This window comes from Balaenoptera physalus (genome assembly GCF_965194825.1).
Source record: "Balaenoptera physalus genome assembly, chromosome: 4".
NCBI lineage: Eukaryota > Metazoa > Chordata > Mammalia > Artiodactyla > Balaenopteridae > Balaenoptera > Balaenoptera physalus.
This window is the reverse complement of record NC_138891.1, coordinates 26,133,187-26,149,172: the sequence shown is the minus strand read 5'-3', so window position 1 is coordinate 26,149,172 and position 15,986 is coordinate 26,133,187. Positions and strand designations below refer to the sequence as shown.

Here is a 15,986-nt window from a genome sequence, read left to right as displayed (position 1 = left end):
TGCACCTCTTACATGGCTGTACTTGAATGAACAAATGAATTCAATCAGGAAGAAAGCTGTTCTTAGACTTCATATATATTAAATGTATGTAATTAACTTACATATTCATTGGGATTATTGGATATGCTTCTCACTTGCAGGAAAGAAATGGTTGATAAGATGTGATCCTTGCTTTCAGGCAGCTTGTGGTCATAGGAAAGGACAGAATAGTATACAAGCTATCACTGTTCCATGAGATAAGTTCTGGAAATACTTGTGCTTAGGCCTGAAGGAAGAATAGCAACTCTCCATGAGAAAGGTCCTCTCTGTTATCAAGGCAACAAAATCCAAAGCAGCAAGAGTAAAATAATCAACTCTTGGAGCTTCATTGGAGGAATAGGTTCTTTCTGTTTATGATGGGAAAGAGAAGCACTGGGGTACCAGATAAAGCATGAACATTCCTGAAACAATTAAGAGGTAGTGAGCCCAGGGGGTCATAAATCACACATCCTGTCAAAGGGAAGGGGGTGAGGAAGACTGGCATTTATTAAAAATCTCATGTGAGATGGGTGACGGATTCATTGAACCCTCAGAGCAAGCCCTTGACAAGTGTTCATTCAGGATATAGTTACAGAGCAAACACTATGCTAGGCACGGAGAATACAGCAGGGAACCAGTCAGCAAATCCCTGCCCACATGGGGCTTCCACTCCGTTAGGAGAAACAGACAACCAATACAGAAACAAACAAGTGAACATGTGATAGAATGAGCCTGGGAGTGGCACTCAGGAAATGATAGTTGAGCTGGGAGGTACTTGCAAGAAGGGGTCCCATCCTGAGGCAATGTGAAGGCAGAACATTCCAGGCAGATAACAAAGGACCCTAAAAAGGAAATGAATAGAGCATCTTCAAGGAACAAAGGAAGGAAGGTGGGTCTACAGAAAGGTGAGCAAGGAGAAGCAGGGAGGAGAGGAAGTCAGACAGGAGCCACACCCCAACTGTGGGCTGTCCTGGAGAGTTTGGCTCTTCTAAGTGTGACGGGAAGTCCTTAGGTAGTTTTCCGCAGAGGACTGATGCCAAAGCAAAACGAGAGCTGCACAGTAAAGTGGTCAAAACTGATTTTAACCAGGAACTATTGCAATGGGGGAAACAGACCTCAGTATAGAACTGGGCTCAATTCTGAATACAAGGACAAGAGGGGTTTTACAACCAATGAGCAGGGTGAGGGTCAGTGGACAAAATAATTATTAGAGGAAACATTAGGGCTGAGGGGGGGATTCTGGCTAAACTAACTCAACAGGCTTCTTGTTGAAGGCAGGCCAGGGTGATCAGATATTGAGGGTGAAGGATTCTCCATAAATTGACTTAGAAGGATTCTTGCTCTTGAGGACAAGGACCCCAAACAGGGCCTAATCGAAAAGGGGCAAGAGCCTGACTAAGTTTGACAAAGGTGAGAGTCTTTGCCAGTGACATGATCTGATTGTCTTATTAAAAATATCTCTCCAGCTCCCGGGTGGGAAATGGGCTTTGGGGGGCAAGAGTAGAGACTCTGAGGTCACTGCACTGGGGCAAGTGACAGGCAGCTGAAGCCCCATGAACTTAAAGATTATGCCACCAGTGGTGGAGCACAGATTTGATGCCAAGTCTGATTCCAAAGCCCCAGTTCTTTCTGTTATTGCATCCTCTCACCTGTTGGTTGTAGTAATGTGCCAGGAACTTGTATTATACAAGAACTCTGATCAAGGAGCTCAAGAACATGGAATGATCTTTAAACTAGCTATCAGACACTAGGACTTGGGCAAGGAAGAGGAAGTCACAAGACGTCAGCTTGGTAAGCCCAGACCTATTCCTGGGTCTATAACATTTGTGGGGACCAGGACAAGAGCACAGACGGACACCCACATATCATAAGCCTACATATTTAAAGGTAAAAGGCAGGCCCAAAGACTGCTAAATAAATATGTTCATACTTATACCTTGACAGATATACCTTTATAATGACCTGGAAGGCCAACTCCAATTTGGAATTCTCAAGACGCCAAGTTCAGTGCCGGAACATAGGGGCGGTGAGAGTGTGAGTCTCTGGTCCCTGGCTGCCACCCACTTTGGCTCCATCTCAGACTTAGGAAAAGGGCCCATAGAATCCCAGGAGCTGGCTTGGCACCATTAGTGGCAGGGGATCCTGGAGTCTGAGAACAAGAGTGTGGCCTGAATAGCAGGGTTATGGGTTCAGGGTGGCCACATCTCATGGCCCATACACTTTCCACCATGGGGAGAGGGGACATCTGGACAAGGTCGGTAGTTGGGTCTCTAGAGCACAGGACCTTGGACAGGTGGTCATTTCACCAGGTCTGAGATTAGTGCTGCCTGTGCAGTGAGCTGAGAGGTAAAGTGGGATGCTGCAGAGGACAGAAAGCAGACCAGATGCCCGAGGAGAAGTCTTAAAAAAATAACTCAAAGCATAACATTGCTGTTAGTTTCCTATGGCCGCTGTACGAATTACCACAACCTTGGAAGCATAAAATAACAGAAATGTGTTCTCTCACAGTTATGGAGGCCAGAATCTGAAATCAGTTTCACTGGTCTAAAATCAAGGTCTCAGCAGGGCTGCTTCTCCTCTAGAAGTTCTAATGGGGAATCGATTTCTTTGTTTCCTCCAGCTCCTGCTGGCTGCTGGCATTCTTGGCTTGTGGCTGCATCGCTCCGATATCCAAGGCCAGCATCTTCAAATCTCTCTGCTCCATCTTCACATCTCCTTTTCTCTGTGTGTTCAGCTCTCTCTCTTCCTCTGTTTTATAAGGATATATGTAATTGCATTTAGGACCCACTTGAATAATCTAGGATAATCTCCCCACTTCAAGATTTTTAACTTCATCATAGCTGCAAAGTCCTTGTGTCTGTATAACATAATGTTTACAGGTTCTGGTGATTAGGACCTAACATTTTCTGGGCTCACTGTTCAGCCTACCACTGCACTGTCTTTGTCTGATGGTTCAAGTTATAATATTTGGTCCAAAAGAATTAAAAATATTACTTCTGAGGGAAAAAGCGATTAGATTTGTCACATGATTTAATATAGAGAGAGAAATATTTTCATCTTGGATGTTGTCAAGACCATCACCAGTGAAGACAAAAATTTTCTATTTGGTCACCTTTTTCCATGGTTATGGAGGAAAGCTAATGGCAGATGAAGAAGAAAGCAAAGTTTTCTAGCCAACTGTTTTCCTATTTTGTTTATATTAATCAGCACTAGTTTTATTTGGAATGGGCCGGTGGCAAACCACACTACCTTGGAAGGAAATTGTATGAGCACTTCAAAAAATTCGTGAATGTACTCAGATAGGCAGGGCTTGATGACAAGCTTTTTTCCTGAGAATTTGAGATAGGAGTCTTGAATTCAATTCAACATATTAATTAAACACAAAAACATTTATTGAGACACCGCTAGATGCCAGGCCCTGGGCTTTGGAAATAGAAAGCTCAATTATATTCCATACATGTCCTTCAAGAACTCACAATTTAGCATGTGAAAAGAGGCACAGAAACAAACAGTTAAGAAAATGAAAATACAATGTGGTACGTGCTATGAGAGGGATATGATGGAAGTGCTAAGGCTGAAGGTTCAGGAGGAGAAAAAAGAGAACATAGGAAACTGTCGGACATTCAAGGAGCACTCAGTAAATATTTGAATGAATGGACACTGCTGTCTCCTCCCTGACACCTCCTGCACCTGCTCCGAGTTCAAGCTACCATCATTTCTTGCTTGAACCACTCTCAGACCTTACAAACTAGCCCACCAGATCTACTCTCCATGCAGGAAATCCATGTCTTCTCTGCCTAAGACCCTCTAATTGTTTCTCAGCATATTGGGAATAAGATCCCACCTGCTTGCTATGGCCTAAGTGACATGGTTTACCCTCTGCCTACCTTTTTAAATTTTTTATTGAAATATAGTTGAATTACAATGTTGTGTTAATTACTGCTGTACAGCAAAGTGACTCAGTTATACATATGTATACATTCTTTTTCATATTCTTTTCCATTATGGTGTATCACAGGATATTGAGTACAGTTCCCTGTGCTATACAGTAGGACCTCATTGTTTATCCATCCTGTATATACCAGTTTGCATCTGCCTACCTTTAGAGTATTGCTTATGGTCAACTTTCTCCAGCCACGTTGGCCTTCTTTCTCTTCCTGGAAACTCTGAGCTTATTCCTGCCTCAGGACCTTTGCTCTTGCAGTTTCCCTTGTTCTACCTTAGCTTCTCTTTTCATCCAGTCTCTGCTCAGGTGTCCCCCTGATAGAGGAATTCATCTGATCACACACAGCAAGTATCAATTTCCAAAGTGATTTCCTGTGTTTATCTCTTTTCAATTGAAATGCAATTTCCATGAGGCAGGACCTTGTTAATCTTATACATTTTATCCCTATTGGTTGTCTCAAGATAGATGTAAACTTTGACACCTGCCATGAATAAAAACTCTAAATCTACACTGCCCAAAGTCAGGACCTTGATGAAGAGAATTTCCAGAAAAATGTACAGCAAGCCCTAGTGTTCTAAGTATTGGTGACATTATTATCCCAATCCTTTAAGTAGGCTTAAGAGTTAATCCCATAAAGGCAGCGTTGCACAGCTGTAAAGTTTTCATGAAGGATGATTTTAGTGTTCTTTGCAGACTTCTAGGCTAGTCAATGAGCTAGAATTATGACACAGGAGTAGAAATGGTCTTAAAAAATAACAGTATCACTTTAAAATGAGAACAATCCAGGAGATACAATTGTGACGATTTGAATTAGTTATTTGAAAATCTCTCTTTTTTTCTGGAGGCTTTTTTCTGTACTGCAACAATAAAAATATCTGTAAATGCTTTGCAATCAAAGAAGCTTATTATAAAAACATATCTTGGTTGCTTGAAAATGCTCACTGGTCAGTAGTTTTTATTTATCAGTCTCTATGCCGTGTTTTGTCTGGAAGCTCCATCTCTCTCTCTCTCTCCTGTGAGTTATTGCCTGAGCATCAAACTAGTATATTTTGTATGCCAGTCATATTAAATTAGAAGTTAAACTGAAAAATCTCCTTTGTGTAAAGGTCAAGCTCTCTTTTAAAAGCTTTTGGCATTCAAAGTCGAAGCAGTAAACAACAAAAGAGGATGGCAGAGTTGAACAAATGGGGCTTAATTGGCCATTAGACTTGGACTGATTTAAAAACGAATGCCTAACTCTGCATTCTGGGTATCCACCAAACCTAAGGTAATTCCTCTTAGTGGGCTCACTTCAGATAAGTATCATCTAATTCCTTTCTCATTAAAAACTTCCTCTGGATATTGGCACAGTAAATACCTGGTATAAAAAGCTGCCCCTGGCTCACACCCCTTTCCTCTGATTCTCCACTTAATCAGACTTGATCATTATTCATTTGCCTAATTCAGGAAACATTTAAAGCTGTTTTTCACTTAATCATTTTGACTAAAAAAGCTACAAGACCAGTGGAGATGTTTTTAAGCCTTTTAAAACCTTTAGAGCATAAAATGGTGAATTCTAATTATTATCTAAATAAGACAGGGGAAAAAAAAGAAACAGGAAGTTCTTTTTAATGGTGAGAGGAACACATGCAGGGAGGGCCTGGGTAGGCTGAGGAGTGAGCGGATGGGGCCCAGGGGAGAGGGGGAGCCAAGTTTTCTATTATTGTGGCTCAGCTCTGAAGCGGTTTTGAGTTAGGGACACCTGTGTGGGAAATGACTACGTACAGGTAATTGTCGTTTCTGATTAGCACAGCCTGGAGTCCCGTGATGAGGGAGACACATTCAGGGCCTGTTAGAGATTCGGTCTCCCCAGGCAAGAGGTGCCATGAGGGATGTCTTTGATGGGTGTGAAGTAGCCTTTGCCAATGTTCCTGAAGAGGACTAGGGCGGCAACAGGTTTCTACCAGCTGAGCCGATGTCTGGGGACACCGGAGCCTAGGGCACAACTGGAACATTGTGGTGCTCTAAAGCAAAACTGAGAACTGACATTAACCTGGAGGCATTAAAGACTCTGGACTTTTGAAAAATTACTTTGAACTCTATATTGCTGGTGCCTGGGATGTGGTTAAGTCTTTAACTGATGTTGCTACTATTATTACTATTAATCATATTAGCTACTCACTACCTGCATCCACAGAATCAGAATTCTTTAGACCATCTAAAGCCTAGATGGTCATCTGGTCCAGACTTCTGCCTTTAGGGGCTTAAAAGTGTCAGAATATATTAAAGGTGAACTTCTCACTTGCATTCATGTCTAAAGAACTGTTCAGCAGAAAAAATATTCTCCTCACCCTCATGCTTTCATTCCCGAAATAATTAGGAATGCCACAGGAAACTAACACAGGAACTAGCACATACCAAGGCATCTATGCAAATTACAAGCATATACCAATGCCTTTATACAAATTACACAAAGTTGACCCCTCTGAAGGGGTGCAGTCTATTACCTGGGCCATAGGCTGTATAAGCAGAGTGAGAGTTGGGCTGAAGCCCGGAATCACCCTCCTGAATTGGCATAAATTGGAATGAGATGAAGAGAACCTCCTGGGAACAGGCAGCAGGCTCTCCTGGAGAGCCGTGATACATTTATTTTAACTCTTTAAAATATAGGCTATATTTTAGAACAGTTACTGATTTACAGAAAAATTGAGCAGCTAGTACAGAGTGTTCCCATTATGTCTCCCCATACCCCCCACCCATGCAGGTTCCCTTATAATTAACATCTTACATTAGTTTTGTTAAATAACAAAAATTCAACTGAGTAAATTTTAAAGACCTAATTGATTTTACTGAATGATTCATGAATCGGGCAGCAACCCCTCTAGCAAGTAGAAAGGAACTCTGAGAAGCTGTACAAAATGGAAGCCTTTTATAGGCAGAGGGGGAGGAAGAGTAGACCTCAGGCTTGGGTGCCTCCTCCCTATGGGGGATGGAAGGGCACATGTGGCAGATGACCGCATTCGTCCTGATTAGAGTTCCAGACTGACTGGCTAAGACTACATTCCTGGGAGAGGTTGTAGCTGCATTTAGGGTAGGTATTAAGTCTTGATTTGCTGACATGAGGCTTACCACAAGTGACTCCATTTGGTCCCGTTGTTTCCTTTTTAACTGTTTGGTACGTTTGTTACAACAAATGACCCAATACTGATACATTATTATTAACTAAAGTTCATGCTTTCATTCCGATTTCCTTAGTTTTTACCTAGTGTCCTTTTTCTGTTCCAGGACCCCATCCAGAATATCACATTACATTTAGTTATAATGTCCCCTTAGGCTCCTCTTAATTGTGACAGTTTCTCAGACTTTTCTTGATTTTAATGACTGACAATTTCGAGTACTTGTCAGATATGTTACAGAATGTCCCTCTACTGGAATTTGTTTGATATTTTTCTCATGATTAAGACTGGGGTTATATATTTTAGGGAGAAAGATCACAAAGGTAAATTGTCATTTTCATCATATCATATCAAGGGTACAAAGTTTCAACATGATTTTTGACTATTGATGTTGACCTTGGTCACCTGCCTGAATTAGTGTTTGTTTGTCAGGTTTCTCCACTCTAAAGTTACTCTTTTCCCCTCCTTCCAATTACTCTTTGGAAGGGAGTCACTATGTGCAGCCCACACTTATGGCATAGAGAGTTATGTTCCTTTTCCTTTCCATGGAGTATCTGCATCAATTTTTGGAATTCTACATGGAGAGATTTGTCTCTTCTCCCCCATTTATTAATTTGTTGAATTATTTATTTATTTCAGTATGGACTCATGGATATTTAATATTCTGGTTGATAATCCAATACTACTTTATTTTATTGCTCAAATTACTTTAGCTTTGGCCACTGGGAACTCTTTCAGTTGGCGCCTATACCCCGTTGACATATTCCCATCACTGTGGGATTCCTTGAGTGGGGGTGGGTCACTTCCTTACTTTCTGGAGCTACAACATGCTCCAGGCTCAGATTGTATATTTCCTGGCCAGCGCTAGAATCAGCCATTTCTCTAGGGAACACTGGTTTCTTTTGTTGGAGAATGATGTTAGAAACCAAGATCTGAGGGCTACGTGTACTCATTGCTACTGGGTCCTCTCTTTTAGGCCCCTCAGCTGACAGAGCAAGGAAATATATGTGTGTATACTGTCTACATGCATATATCTATAAATATCTCTATGTGTCACCTTCTGAATCTATATTAACTTAAACATGAGTTCTTACCGAGTCTCCAACTCTATTACCACAAGGATTGTTCTAGCCTCCTCCCCTTGCTGACCTATAAATTTTCTCTCCAAAGGGGAGAACCATTTACTTATTTAATTTCAATATACATGTATAGCAGTATCAGAGTTTTTAACCTCTACCTCCATGGAAAACAATTTTATCAATTAAAGCATTTATGTGCAGTTCCTTTTGCCTTTAGTTTTAGATCAGCCTTTTCCTCCTTCCTCCTTTAGTGAATTGTTTCGTACATTTGTGATATAGCTAGATACTCTTGTCAAAGTCTGCGTTCTTTCCTGAGATTCTCTAATGAAGAGATGTGATAATTTAATACATTAATTAATCTCATATTTACCAAACATATCACTGATATGCATTTATTTTAATTTGTACTAGAAAAAAGTATGTAACTAGCCTAACAAAACTAGGATTTCATGACAATTATTGATTAGGACAAAGGTAAATATATTTAATTTTAAAGCTGGGTCCTATTAATGAAAATTGGCAGTGACGGGGGAAGGCTGAAGTCTGGGAAAAACTGAATTAATTTATGCACAAGGCCCATCTACATCATACCTATATCTACTTTTAATGCATAGCCAACTGAGAATCCTGCTTTGGCTTGAGATCCTCAACCTACAACATTCTCAACAGTTCAAAACCATCTGGGGTACAGATATTAATGATCTGTCATACATTATATATTTTTCTCTTAATTTTTTGTCTAAAGTAGTGATGCTGCTCTCTCTGATCTAGTCTCATTTAATTTTACAACACATGAGGCAACAGTCAATTCATAACTTTGGCCAACTTCTCACTAAGTTCACAACTTCTTCAAATGGTATACTCTAGAGAATTCCAGGATCTCCAAATGGAGGAAGCTGGATTGTCAGACTCTTAAATAAGACAGTCCTGGTTGACAACACTAATGCTCTAACTCACCTTACAGACACCCAACTAAGAGAAATAGCATCTCAGATGGAGCATAGGTAAGACCAAGATACCTTGACAAGGATAGGGATAGAGATTTAAAAAATAGACAAAAAAATCTTAGAGGATTTCTTAAACACAGATCTCTAGGTCCCACCCCAAAGTTTCTAATTCAGTAGGTATAGGTGGGTCCCAAGAATTTGCATTTTTAACAAATTCCCAGGAGATACTGAAGTTTGGGGTACAGGGACCACACTGTGAGAACCATTGGTTCAGGTGTTCAGGCAGTGGCTTAACAGAAGCAAAAGAACAGGTTAACCCTGTATATGTTATTATAGAAAATATCATTGCTTGAAGGCAAATGAAACTTTAAGTATCTAAATGAAATTAAACTTGAACTTTGGAGCTTCCTTAATTTTATTGTGGTCACTGATCACAAGACCAGGTAAGGTTAGTAAGGAAATATTAAACCTGCAAATTTAATAAACGTGACAATTATCAACCTCATCATCTTTGTTTCCTTTCATGTCAGATTTTAAGTAAGTATTAAATAACTATTCTCTTTGGGTTTGACCTTTTTTAAATCAGGAACATTTTGTTGTTTTTTGGGGGTGGTGGTTAATAGGAACAAGTGGTTTGGGCACGAAGAAATTTCTTTTACTTTGTTTAGTTTGGAAATATACCTCAAATTTGCTTCATTTTTCATTTGCTCATTATTTTAAAATATAAGTATAAAAATCTTAAAGAAATTTGTAGCCTGAGATACAGTAACCCAATTTTTAGGAATCTCTCTTTATGGTACAATGTGAAATGCAGGTAAAGCTTGAGAGCATTATTTAAGAGTAAAAACTGGAATTTGTCTCAATGTCCAATATTAAAAGACTGTATAAATATATTATGTTAAATAAAATGAAATGTTTTATGACTCTTATAAGTTAAGTGTGTAAACGAGAAAGAAAATCATGTACTATTTGAAAAATAGCAATTTGCAACATTTTATAAATGGTATGGGTCACAAATGGGTTAAAATGCATAAAAATTAGATTGGCATAAAATGTGCTAAAGTTATATACAATTTATCATAGGACTTAAAAGTGCTGCCTCTGGATGCAGACTGAATGGACATAAACCTCAGCTCTAACACTTTCTAGTCGTGTGGCCTTGAATGAGTTTGTTAGTCTCTTTTTGTTCTCCACTGTGAAATGGGAGTTGTGGTACAATGGGGAATATATATTTGGTCTTTTTCCTGGCTTCCTGGCACACAGCTCCTAAAATCTTTGGAATTTTCAGAGTGATAGGAGTGTCTTTCATTATTTGTGATAAGCTCCCTTCAACTATACCTGCATTTATGCTTATGAGGTGACTCTTGCAGGCCTCTAGGTAGCTTCAGGACAGGGGTTGATTGCCAGAAAGACCAAGGCATGATCAGAAAGAAGCCTGGAACTTTCAGCCCTACCCCATGACCTCCAGGGAAGCAAGAAGGGAGAGAGATTAAGTCAGCCATCAATGGCCAATGATTTAATCAACAATGCCTATATAATAGAACCTCTATGCAAGCCCTAAATGATGGGGTTCAACGATGTGTTCCAGGTTGGTGATCACATCAAAGGGCTGGGAGGGTGGTGTGCCTTTCCCCCCCACCCCCTGCCCCCGCTGTCCCGCTGCCACTATACCTTGCCTTATACATCTCTTCCATTTGGCAGTTCCCAAGTTGTATCTTTTATAATAAACTGGTAATAATGAGTAAAAAGTTTTTACATGTTCTCTGAGCTATTCTAGCATGTTACTGAACCGAGAAGGGGCTGTGGAAACTCCCGATTTATATAGCTGGTGGGTCAGAACTAAAAGTGGCTCAGGACTTGTAACTGGCATTTGAATTGAGGGCAGTCTTGTGGAACTGAGCCCTTGTAGAATTTGATGCTAACTCCAAGTAGATAGTGTCAGAATTAAATTAAATTGTTGGACATCTAGTTGGTGTCCAGATAACTGGAGAATTGGTTATTGATGTTGTAAAATGCCCCAGGAGTCATATTATTATTTAGCTGTAACACTAACGGTTCAGTTGAGAAAACAGATCCACTCTAGGTATTTCAAGCAGAAACTATGTAATATTTGGGGGTTTACAAAACTGTTGGAAGGGCGGGAGAGGGAAGTCAAGAGGGTGGCCATTAGATTTTACAACTGTGTGCCAGAGATCCCATCCAGTGGTGAGGGACTGTAGGACACCTTGCTGTTATCCCAGTTATGCCTGTGTCCTATGGCATGTGACTGGAAGGGGATTCAGATGCCACTGAAAGACTGATTTCTCCTAAGGCCCACATATCTGCCACTGCAGGAGAAAGAAGAATGCATTCTGACTCCCTCTTGTCTCCCAGATTTAGTGCTAGAGTATTTCACTAAATGGCAAAATATAAAGTACATGCAGAGCCTAAGTGGTAATGGAGTCTAGGACATGTAGTTCTTGGTCTTCCAGCCCCTGTGATAAAGGAAAGGCACAAAGAAGCATGGGAATATTATAAGCTAATCACTTAAAATAGTTTTAAAAATCTAGCATACTATCTCATAGGATTTTGTAGGGATTAAGTGAGAAATTCATGTGAAGTATTAATAGAGCATGTGAACACATTTTAAGTATTGAATTAGTGTAAACATTCTTGATGATGATGATGATAAGGTCTTAGAGGGTGAGGGAGAAGATGGATAAGGTCTTGCTCTATACTTTTCCCCCACTTTCAAATTTTCTACAGTAAAAGCTTAGTATATATTTAGAAGAAAACTAAATACCAACATGAATGCTAGGAAATCATATTTTCTGTAGGTGTATATAAAAATATTAGTATAGGACAGCATATTAGAAGAAATTGTACATAAACTCATAAGCAAAATATGTTTTCTACACAAACCAAATACATTGACCTTCATCCTGCACATGTTTGAAGCCTGAGATTGAAACATGCCATCAGCACAATCTTCACTAGCTTTGCCATTCATGGGAGTTTTAAAACTCCCTTTAGTGGGGTTCTTATTTTAGGTATTGAGTGAATTCTGAATCAAGCCTTTATTTCTGTGATTCAAACTTAATTATTCTACCTGCTGTCTTCCAAAAATAAAAGTGCATCCAATTCCTGTGAGAACATCTTGGTAAAAATTGGAAAAGGCAAATGACTAACAGGAAGAACATCAAATGTACCTGGAACATAAAGAGTAATAGGAAAATGAAAAGAGCTAATTTTTCAGTGAACCCAGGGAGACAATTCCAGTTAAAGGACTAATTAAAATACTGGGGCAGAAAATGTTGTTTTCATGATGAAATGATGTAAAGACTTAGAAAGCCTGGTACTTCCAGAGCAAATCTTAAAATGTGACATACTGCCTTGACATTTTTAATGTGGCATGAAGTCTATTGAGTTATTATTACCATAAATCTTTAATAATTTAAAATATTATAACTTGATTTTTTAATCAAAGAATATTATTAGAATGACTCAATATCTGAGCTTTTCTCTACTTAGTGTATTAAAATAATTCTTTCAAATGCTCCAATTATGATTGTCAGTGTAAGTGGAAAATAATTTATTTAGGAAGTAACCGCATTCTTAATGTTCCCTGCCCACTGACTCAGAGCTGATTAATACTTTACAAACCAGATGTGATTAGCTGGCAGCCTGGCTTGGAAGAGTCATCTCATTACTGGCCCATTATCCTGTTAGCCCTTTGCTCAAAAACTGATTAGTGAGCCAATTAACTACCCTCTCCTTAGTGCGCAGGAGCATAGAATTGTGGTGTGTTTGTCTTTTACAGATGTCACCTACCATAGTCATTTATTTTGAATATCATGAGAACTAACAGCAAATAAGACAGAGATTTCTCAGTCTTAGACCTTGCTATTCGTTAAAACAAACCCCAGAAATTTAGGTAAAACTTGAAAGAGGGAGTAAATAGTTACTTCCACAGAGCCCCCTGTTTAGGGTGTACTCTGTGTCTCTTCAACATTTATTGAATATCCACTTCCTCTAGCACATAACTTCTAAGGGGGTAGGATTTTTACCTTGATCACCTTGGAATCCACATGCTGAGAACTGTGCCTGGCATGTAGTCGATGCTCAGTAAACATGATTAAATGAGCAGATGAACACTTGACAGGATGCTCGTGCATAATGGCAAAGAGAACATTGTTCTTACCTGTCGGGAACTCCCAGGCTAGAAGAGAAACAGACACATAAGCAAATAGCTATAAGGTAGTGGGTGATGAACTATTATAATACAGGTGCAAGGAAGAATGTGAGTCAGGGAGAGACTAAATTTTGTGTCAAGAGAGGGGGGTGGGGTAGGAGCAGAGCAAACTTTCCAAGGATGGAGATGCATAGACTTTAAAGAATCGTTAGGAACTCCACAAGCCAAATGAAAGGTTCCAGGGAAAGAACACAACGTATATAAAGGTATGGATTCCTGGAAGAGCATCCTCTATTAAAAATATCTCAAGGGAAGTTGTCTGCATAACCCACTAACTTTTGAGATTTCATGTCGTGATTTTCAAAAAGAAAAATGACAAGATATGGGAAAGAACAAATAAGTTGCCAGGGGAATCTGAAAGGGGCACATTAAAATCATTGTTGAAGAAACTAAGGCTTAGAGAGGGCTAAGTAGCTTGCTCAACGTTAGACAAGTAGCAAATGGGAGATCAGGGATTTGAATTCATCTGTCTTTACAACCCATGATCTTACACACTAACTCTTGGCAGTATCTGTGAGGCATCCATTTAGTTAATTTTTTCCTTGAATTACTGTACCTGAGAAATTAGATTAGTTATTCAAAGCCTTACTTGGTGAGCATGAAGTCTTAAAGAAGGAAGCCTATGGTTTGAATGTTTTTACAGAGTCTTACTTTCCCTTCAGCTTTCCGCAGGTTCATTGCTTCATTCGTTCAGTCAGCAGTTCATAGCTCATGTATGCCAGGCACTGTGCTGAGCATTGACTCTGTAACACTCCTTACCTTGGGCTTTGTGGGACAGACCATGGGAAAGTCTTAATTTCCAGCTTTACTTTCTCAGGCTCACTGGAGTGTTCCTGCAAATCTAATTTTACAGATAGCATATCTTTTAAATCTAGGATTCCAAGGTTGAAGAAAATATTACTTGAGTAATTCCTGGGGTTCCCCAAAGGGTGGGAGTTCTTTTATTTGAGGCCTTTAGAGGTCTGTTGTCTGCTTTTCTGCTTCACATTATTGATTGCAGAAGCTTTAATCATTATTAAGCTTTTCATTTTGGTAGTTGGTCCTCAAAAGCCATTCCAGTGATTGCTTTCTCTTTGAGGAATGGGGAATTTTATTTTACCAACAGGACAAGAAGTGTGGCTCTCACATGGATTAGTGTTGATTTTGTCAGGGATTGCATTCTGTGTTCTAGTGAACAGGCCCTTCCTTCTACACAAAGCAAGTTTGTGGCTCTGAGTACACTAATTATTGTCATTTGTTAAATGGATCTGATTGAGCTGTAGCCAGATTGACTGATGCATCTTTACTAAAGTGCGTGTGACAACACAATTCACAATCTGATCATCTTTATTATGACTTAACCACAAGATACTTCACCAGGGAGTTTCTTTAGCCATTTAGAGAGGGAGAGTAGAGGAAAGAGCATGGCCATGTTACTCCACCTTAGTTCACCTCCCAACTCTGTCACCTCTGTGACCTTGAACACATTACTGAATCTCTCCATAATAGAGTCTGCTCATCCACAAACCTCCCCAGGTTTTTTTTAGGAAGGGTATTTATGAAGATAAAAGATAGTAGCTATATGTAAAGTAACCAGAACATAATCAGTAATCAATAAGTGCTGACATTATTTTCTAGGAACCATAGATGTTTTACTCATTAGTGTAACAGCACATATACATGGGAGGACATGAGAACATTGGAAAAGGTTTAGAGAAGAACCACAAGATTAATTTGAAGGTTGAAGAATGAGCTTTGGAATGGAAGACTATAGAGACTGAGGTTCATGGTATTAGAGATGAGAAGGAGGAAGACAATTTATTAATGGTGTTGAGCAATACGTTATTATCCCAAAGACGGCAATCAGCTGTTTGCCATTTAACTGAATACAAAGTAGGAAAATTGGGGCCTACGATACAGAATGGTGAGTAGGGGACAAGTAAGTTGTTCCCATGATATTTGCACACACTAGACTCTTGATGCATTAGTTGAATGAAAACATACATGAATTAATGAGCAAATGTGGAATAATTTCCTAGTATTTATGTTTCTTGAACATTGGGTTATTACTGAGAGGGGTTGAAAAACTCTTTTATCTGATGAAATGAAAAGAATGGAGATGTAATTAAAGTGGGGCCTTCAACTGTCTTGATAACGTGTTATTTCTGAGCTGGGTGGGTATGTAGTTACTACAATTGTATGTTTGTATGTTGATTTATTCCTTACTTTTCTGAATATGTTAAATATTGCATAATAAATTTAGAAATAACCACACCCACTAATATAGATTCAAGTGTCTCAGAGGATGAAATTCTTTGGCAATGAGGCTTAGTGACAAGAGAAGGAATAAGAGGAGAAAAGGATACCAAAATGCTTGTTTTGACAGCACCTATGGAATATGCTATACTAGCTACCCAGGATTCAGCATGCAGGGGGCTGGGCCCCAGATATACATTGTTCTACTGCCCTTGTGGTAGTTGCCCTGGATTCGAGGCTGCAACAAAGGCAGGAGAGAAAGGTATTATGCTGCTCATAGCTCCTGAGGTGGGCCGAGGAGAAGCTGGGCTAGTTCTGAGCATGCAACATGACAGGCTGCGACCTCAGGCTTTCCCCTTGGCGGTCTGTACTGGT

At 39.6% G+C, this 15,986-nt stretch overlaps 1 protein-coding gene and 1 long non-coding RNA gene across 23 annotated transcripts in view; one reads left to right on the top strand and one right to left on the bottom strand.

Annotated features, from left to right (window-relative positions):
- Positions 1–15,986, top strand: part of SLC9A9 (solute carrier family 9 member A9) — a 683,127-nt gene that overhangs the window by 245,738 nt on the left and 421,403 nt on the right. The window lies entirely within an intron of this gene.
- LOC309660550 overlaps positions 1–15,986 on the bottom strand; it is a 192,673-nt gene that overhangs the window by 18,374 nt on the left and 158,313 nt on the right. The window lies entirely within an intron of this gene.